Consider the following 8,095-nt stretch of genomic DNA (forward strand, 5'->3'; position numbering starts at 1 on the left):
CCTGTATGGAACTATGTCGGGATCGGGTGGCACCAAAGCATTTGCACTTGAAGAACAATATGACTTGCTTAGTTGCATTTAGAGGATGAATGTGTTGACTCCTGAGCTCCAGCTCTTAAGAACAGGCTTTTGAGTGGAACTCCAGGACTTCCTATGCACCTTCTGCTCAGCTGGAAGCACCCACATTGTCCTACAGCTGAGTCTGACACCAGGCAGGAGCTCTGGCAGTAGCCTCTTTGGAGGGATTTCATGCCAGCTTGTGGTGCTCTCTGTCCCACCATCCTATGTGCTGCTTGGGAGAAATGCCTAGCATACCCTCCCCACAGAGACGGTTTCGAATCCCGGCATCCTGATCTGACTCAGAGGCTTGTGAACAGTTAGAGCCCTTCTTGCATCTCACAGACATGAAGTTTAGCATGAGGTGTCACTTCAGCAGATGCTGTCATGTGTGTCATGACTATGTCTCACTGTGACAAGTCTAGACAGTAATGGGAAGGTGACAGTGATTATTGGGTGAGTCTGTGAACTTTAATGTTGCATGAGGCAAACTATTTGCATGTTTCTCGTGAGTGTCAGGGAATCCAGGGGACAGAGTGACAGCAAGAGAGCTTAATACTTATTTATAAGATCTGCCTTCACAAACTGACACTGGATATAAGGATGAAGAGCCTTTTCTTTTCCTGCCAGATGAACAGCTACTGTCACAGAGTCTCTGATAAAATCCTTGGGAAGATATAGCCTGAGGCTGTGGTACGGAAATAGGCAGCAAGGAAGCCAAAAGGCAACAGCCTTTGTTGAGGAACCAGTATTCTCACAGTAAAAAGCATCATCCTGAGCAAATAAACCTGTTCATCTATGGTCTGTGTAATGAGTTACTAGTCTACATTGATCTGCTGCACTAAGAAATGGCAACAATAAAACCCCTTCCCTAATCCTAGAAGAGACCAATCCTAGAAGAAACCAACTCTGTATTCTGTGTGGCCAGAAGAGTGACCTCAGGTCGGGGCAAATCTTGGTAGGAGAAGTCTTTGAAAAGGGGCAGGAAAAGAGACCTGAGATACAATAGAGTAACTGGAAGCTATAACCGGGCATGCAGGAGTAGGTGTGAGCAAGCAGAGGACAGCAAATGCCATGGCTTGGGCTAACACGTTCATGACACTCCTCTCACTTGGGGCAACTCTCCCCCATGAGTAGAAGTATTATCCTCCCTGACAGCAGCAGTCCTGCTGCCTTACACATTTCCTTGGTGAGCCAAAGTGTGGCTAATGTGCAGAAGGAAATAAGGTCTGATGCTCTCCCAGTTCTGCAGGGGATTACCTGTCTCCAAACTGCCATTTGATAGGTCTGGTTTGCCTTTATTTCCTTATTGAGCTTTGTTATTTAGATCTTTCAATTTCTACTGCCCCTCCTCCCCTTTTAGTACTTCTAAAATTATTTCAGTACTTTAGTACTTTTATATATTGATTGGCTGAATTTTCGTTCCTTGGGACAAATTAATATTATGTTTAAGTCTCTCCCAGCGATGCCAGAAGCCTTTGAGCTGTATGAAATCTGTAAAAAGAGTAATGCCACTACCTCTTTTGCGAGGAGTGAGCAGTGAAGGAGTGTAGAGAGTAGCCTTGTGCTTCTTTCCTGATAGGCCACTTTCTTCGGGACAAGGTCAGACTTCTACCAACTCTGCTTTGGCAGGAAAGAGATGAAGTCTGCTCTCAACTGTGGTACCACAGTTCCCATTTCTTTCAGCCATTCACACTGCAATCAGGCCACCCACATCAGGTTTTGTGGCAGTCACTGTTGTCCTGTTAAACAGTGTTAAGGCGTATATAAGCAAAGGTTGCACCCCCAGTAATTCACAGCTCATATACAGCTGGAGAAGCCCTCCTGCACGGGATTGCCAGCACGGATGTGTTGCGTGCAAGGGTTTGCCTTGATGAACCAGTCAGTCCTTCCAGGGCTTTCTGTTGGGAACAACAATGACGGTACCAGTTCCCCATACAGTCACATCATAGCTGAAATTCATGAGGCAGGTGGTGGCCTAAAAAATAATGTCTTATAGTCTATCAAACAAACAGCCATCCTTCAGTCACTACCAATCTTGAATTTCTCTTTCTAGATACCATCATCTGTGTGATCCTGAACAACAAATTAGGTTTATGTGACTTTTAAGGAACCCAGACAATGAAATGTAAATTACAGATAAAGCAGGGGTGATCTCAGGAGTATTCATGGAAGTTATTGCTTGAAAAAAGCACAAGCAAGGTCAGTCTGCAGCTCTCCCTCCTCAGCGCAGCTCAGACACAATTGCTTTCTGGCTTGTCAAAATGCAGTTCAAGCAAACACCAACAAGTTTTAAGTTGAGATTCTTATTAAAAGCCCCAAAGCAAGAATATACATGGGTTTGGGTGAGTGAGGAGGAGGTTAGTGCTGCTACAAAGGAAGAAGTAACATTCAGAATAATCAGAACTTAAGTGTAAAAGTACAGTGTGGGGGAGAGAAAAAACGAATGGATGGAAAAACATTTTGAATCAGCATAGTTTAAGTAGTTCGTAAAGCTCATAGTGCAAAACCCACTTAAATTTACTCTAGGAAAAATACAGTAAATAATAATAGAAGCAAAGCAGGCCAAGTTCCTGAAGCCTCTTCTGCGTTTGGGACTTCTTCCCTCCCCCAGTCAGATTTCCTCAGCCTCATTAGAGACAAAGAGATGCAGTTACAGAGCACAGGGAAGCCGAGGCAAAACAAGCAAGGTACAAAGAGTACTAGAGGCAATAGGACCAGCTTTGGGGATAATAATCTAACCAGCACTTGATTGCTGCTGTAAGAGTAGTTACTCAACCCCTCTGAACAAATTAAATGGGAATAGTACTGAACCCGCAGCAACCATAGTGCAGCCTGCAGAGGTGCTGAGAGCCAGGCCAGGCAGGGTGCTGGATTAATTAGCACTGACATACTTCTCTCAGTTCTGCAGGCTGAGGACTCCGGTCACACTCACTATTCAAATTGTTCAGAAGGGGGTTGTAAAAGCAGCAGGTAGATGTGACTATAAACTGTTCCCATATTGATTGCAGAGCTGCAAATGCTGTTACAAATTATGGTTACATTGTCACAAGTGCCACATCTACAAAGTTGGCTTGGTTGGTTTTTTTTCCATCTGAAATAAGTGACACAATATTAACATATGATTAATATAAAGGCACATCTAAGAGTCACAATGAATTATTATGGCCATAACACAAAACTTGAGTGGCATGTGCATTTAACACATTCACTGTGGTTTTAGTGCTATAAATAGCAATCACTGTGAGCAAAAGCTGTAGCATCTCTTCTCCTCTCCACCCCCATCCCCAAACAAATCACTCGCAATAACGTCAGCTTTTATTCAAACACAATGAGCTGTAATCATGTGAAGTATTACTCCGATTTAATCCTATTTGCTTCAGTTTGGCTTGCAAGGAGTGGCCAGTAATATCTGGTTGCACTGTGTCCAATGGTTTCTTATTTCGCACCAACTTTCAAGGGCTGACACCCCTCATCTTTGGCCAGAAGAACAAAGCTGCAGGTTCTGGCAGACAAGAAGAAGAGATATTCTGGTGGTTGGGATGGGGTTTTTCCCTTCTTTCCCTCCCAATTGCTGGGCTGGCCATCACAGCTAGTGCATAGATTCTGAGCCCCAACAATTTGTCCAGGTTTTTGCTGGTTTCAGCTGGTCCAGTACAACCAGATGCAACCTCTCATAGCAAATTTTGCTTCTCCAGCCACTGTGAAGAGAACAAGCAGATACATGAATTCAGGTCTGTGTTTATTTTTTCAAATCAGCATCACGATGTAGCTAAACACCACTTGACTGCGTGCTCTATTTCCCATGGCCAACAGACAGCCATGCTGCTGGATTTGGCATGAAATGAAAAGGCAGATACCGGCACAAGGCAGGTCACCCTGCCTCAGCCCAGACTGGGGATTCTGGTAGGTATTAAGCCACACCTTCATTTCATGCCGTTTCATGATCTTTATAGTCCAGCTGATGAGAGACCCCAAGCTTCCGGCAGATTCTGAGCCAGGTTGCATTCAGCATCACAAGGCGCAGAAGACACTATCTTTGTTCAGGAAGCTGGGCTGGTGCAGGGTTGCACCAGTGCAAGGGCAGCAGTGAGGAGCATCACTCTGCATGTCAAGAGCTTGCATCAGGAGCATCCTTACGGTCTGTCATTTCATGTACTGATTGATGGACCTGGAGAATGTTTTAGCATTGGGAAATTAAAGCAGCTAGCACTGGTGCTAGCATGAATTTGGCAACAGCGAAAAATATTTTGACTAGCTCATAATTTTTTCCTTTTTTTTTTTTTTTTTCCCATGTGACTCCTAATTTCCTTCTTTCTTTCATCTTAGCTGGAAGGGAACCTTAATGCCCTTAGTCAAATGAGGTCTTACCTACAATTACATACACATGCAATCCCACACTTCTTGTTCCATGCAAGTTGAATGTTGAGTCTATTTTCCACCGATTTATTTATCTAGTTCATATAATGCACATTAATTGTACTTCAGTGATGTTTTCCCTTAAGTTATAAAATACCATGTTGGAAAATTAATACTGATCTTCAGGAAAAAGAATGAGAAAATTTCAGATATTTCTCCTTTGAGCAAGAGGAGCTGATAAACTGTGAAAGTTACTTATTAAAGGAAATAGAACTGGAATGTATAATAGTTATTATATTAATATATAATTATTATAATAATAATGGCAGCCAGCAGCTGCATCAGGTAAAACTTTTTTTCTGCCTTTGTGTCACAGTAACAATTGGTATTAAAAGCAGACACCTGAACCCAGTGGGTTACCAAGTGTGATATAACTATTAGGTGAGAAGCACCGCCGTCTTTAGAATTAAATACCTTTCTGAAGAGATGCTATGCTGAGGACCAAAATGTAAACTACCAATCCAGGACATTCATGCAACAGCTCAATCTTCTAGTTAGAAAAAAAAAATACATAGTTTAAGAAAGCAGCTAACACTATGAAATAAATGAAATTGAAAAATAACTGCCTATCCTGTTGATAACAAAATGGCAGAGCCTCCGTGTCCAGGTCACAACATTTATTAACCAGCTACCCAGTTCTGTAAAGGCTGCACTACTTGTCACAGATGATGGTTTTCAAAAGAATTTAGGTCAAGTAAACACCTGGCAAACAGACATACTGCGGTGAACAGGGATGTTCATGCAGGCACCTCTGAAGCTCTGCACGCCCACAGAAGGAGTGAATGGAAAGCAAAATGGGCTGGAGCATGACTCTGGCATGACTTTAGTGAACTCCCAACTGTAAGGAACTTCTACCAGTCCAGCACTCAGACTAACGACCAGCCAAGGTCTCTTCCAACTGAACTAGTCTACATTATCCTATCTTTGGTCTTTTTATGAGAAGAGGTCTCACCAGGTGCCAATGTGCTCAGTTAAGATTGTTTGGTATTTGAAGAGACTATTGAAAGTAATTTGATTATGCAAAGATCTGAGATGTCTGCAAACACTGGAAAATGTGTGGATCAGAAAGCAATGTGGTGTGGTGATTCTGTTGGACACAAACTCCCAAAACAGGCTTCTTCCACCTGACACCAGTTGTGCAATATATATCTGGTCCTGCCCATCTGTGGGAATCCTCACATGGAAGTACCATCACCCTCTGTGGATACTGCTTGGCTTTCATTATGAATGCCCTCTAATTCTTCAGCCAGCATACAAAAACAGATCCTGAGCCTGGATGTGTTATTCACATTTTTCATTATTTCCAGTTTTTAGCACTTCATCCAGACACCCTGCAGTGGTCCAACCTAACAGGAGGCCAGACAAGGGCAAAAGGGAATCCCAGTTTGCTTCAGCATGCTCATTGCAGCCACACAGTTGGAAAGAAGCAGCTTGTAATTCTGCAGCCTCCTGCATCCATACCTCCTGCTGCGCACAGGCTCATGACACAGGTTTGACTTCTCATCCACCTGAAATCCCAGTCCTTGTCATGAACTCACTTGGTTTAGGCCACTGAGATACATCACTGCTTTCAGGTTTAGGATCCATAGAGATGGAGCTGCTCTCAGGTGGAAATGCTGCTGGGACATGGGCTCCCCTGCAGAAACAGAGCCCACCCCGGATCCCCTTTCTTACATATTGCTTTTCCCTCAACTTCCTCAACACAGCCATGCTCATCCTATGGCAAAGTCTCTTCCAGCAGGAAGGACAAGCTGCCCTCAAGCAAAATCTCATCAGAAATCTGATACCACAATAAAGAAGTTGGGCCTAATGCAGATCTGGCTGGATCTCCCTGTCTCCTCACGAGACTCACATGAGATCATGAGATTTATTTTCTAGAAGGCGGAAAGCTCTATGTTATATTCTGGATTAATCTTGTGGCTACAAGCTGAAAAGAAGGGAAGTTGCGAGAACGCAACAGCTACAAATTAAGTGAAAAATAAAAGCATTTTGCCCATTTTAGCTCCTGGAAACACACTGTAAATAGCAAATGGGCAGCTCTTCTCACACACAATGCCCAACTGCTGCAGGTTTCCTATCTTTGTTTCCCTGCTAACTTTCCTCAGCTGAAATCCCCCCCAGACCACAAACAAAGCCCTTTTCTTTACATTTGGAAACCTCCCTAGGAAGCAGAAGGGCACCTATTCTCCTTCTGTCATCAGGAGTGATGGGAAGAGCTGATAATCTCCATCGTTTGCTGGCCCAGTACTTCCTTTTGTGAGATCTAGTTTCTACTTGCTTGCAACTTCCCCAGACTCCAACTGTCAGGATAATTTTCTACTTAACACATCTGACTTAGGTTCAGGGATTTTTAAGAGAGTTTCAGCTAAAACAACCAGCTGGTTTTAAGAACACACCAGAAAGCATTCTCTGCTGTACCATGGAAAGACACACAGGAATTTTGTTACTCTGATCATTTTCTTTGGAAGAAACAAGAAGAGTCCTTTTAGCAGAAAGGGCCACTAAGCAGAGAGCTCAGCCTCTTGTCACCAGTGTGCCTTTTGCTGCCACAGCCATGAAACTTGTCCAAGATTCCTCTGAAAAAATAAACTCAGTTCACATGGGCTCAGCAGCACATGCACCTAACAGCCCTAAGGTTTAGCAGCTAAAAATCCCCCAAATCCTCCATGGACTCAGTCAGATCTGCCTCATGCTGCCCACGTGTCCCCCAAGAGTAGCTGGAGGCCCTGGCTGTCCATGCTGGTGCAGTGGGAGAAATGGGCTGCTTCTGCTGAGGGTTGGGCACGATGCAAGGTGAAGCAAGGAACACACACCAGAGGAGGCAGCAGCAGAGGAGTGAAAGACAGGAGGGCAGTGAAAGATGGCAGCAGTCTCCAGTGGCACAGACCCCAAAGCACCCTCCAAAGCTGCACCCCAAGGTGGACATCAGCAATTCCTCCCTGGGGGAGGGGATGACCTGGGTCTGCTGACGGCAGTGGGGGCTGCCACCCTGAGAACCAGGTTTCCAGCAGCAGATGACATGCTGGGGCACATCCCAGGGCCCTTCTCAACAGCAGGGTCCAAGCATGATACTGCAGCTGGGCCATGCCCCAGGTTATGGGATACCCTCTGCTGCAGGGACATCTCACCAGCAGAGTGCTGGAGCAAAAAAGCCCTTCCAGTGGGCTGCCTGCAAGCACTGGCTAGAGCAAGACTCCAGCTCATTAACCAGCTGAGGCAAAACCGAAATTCCTCACAGGTCTGTTGCTAACATAGCAGGAATTTTCTCTATATAGGGAATAAAGGCATATGACTTGTAGCCTGGAGAGGCTGCAGGCAGTGATCTGGGACACAGAGCATCAAACAGGAGAGAATCACAATATGTTTGCTCAGCTTGTTCCATATTATAAGCCAAAAAAAACAGTTTATTTTCAGTTCAGCCTTACAGGCTGCATCCACGCTGCTTATTTTGGGTCAGATTTGTTGCCCATATATGCTATTTACTGCGGGGACTGCTGCCATTTCTCAAGAGGTAAATCCTGGCTGCACCCTGAGTTTTAAAGGGCTCTGTACTTCTCTAACAAGCTGTGCAACAGTTCAGCAGCTTCCATCTATCTTGTCAGTCCTCCTCTTGGCACCC

Source organism: Lathamus discolor, chromosome 5 (genome assembly GCF_037157495.1).
Source record: "Lathamus discolor isolate bLatDis1 chromosome 5, bLatDis1.hap1, whole genome shotgun sequence".
NCBI lineage: Eukaryota > Metazoa > Chordata > Aves > Psittaciformes > Psittacidae > Lathamus > Lathamus discolor.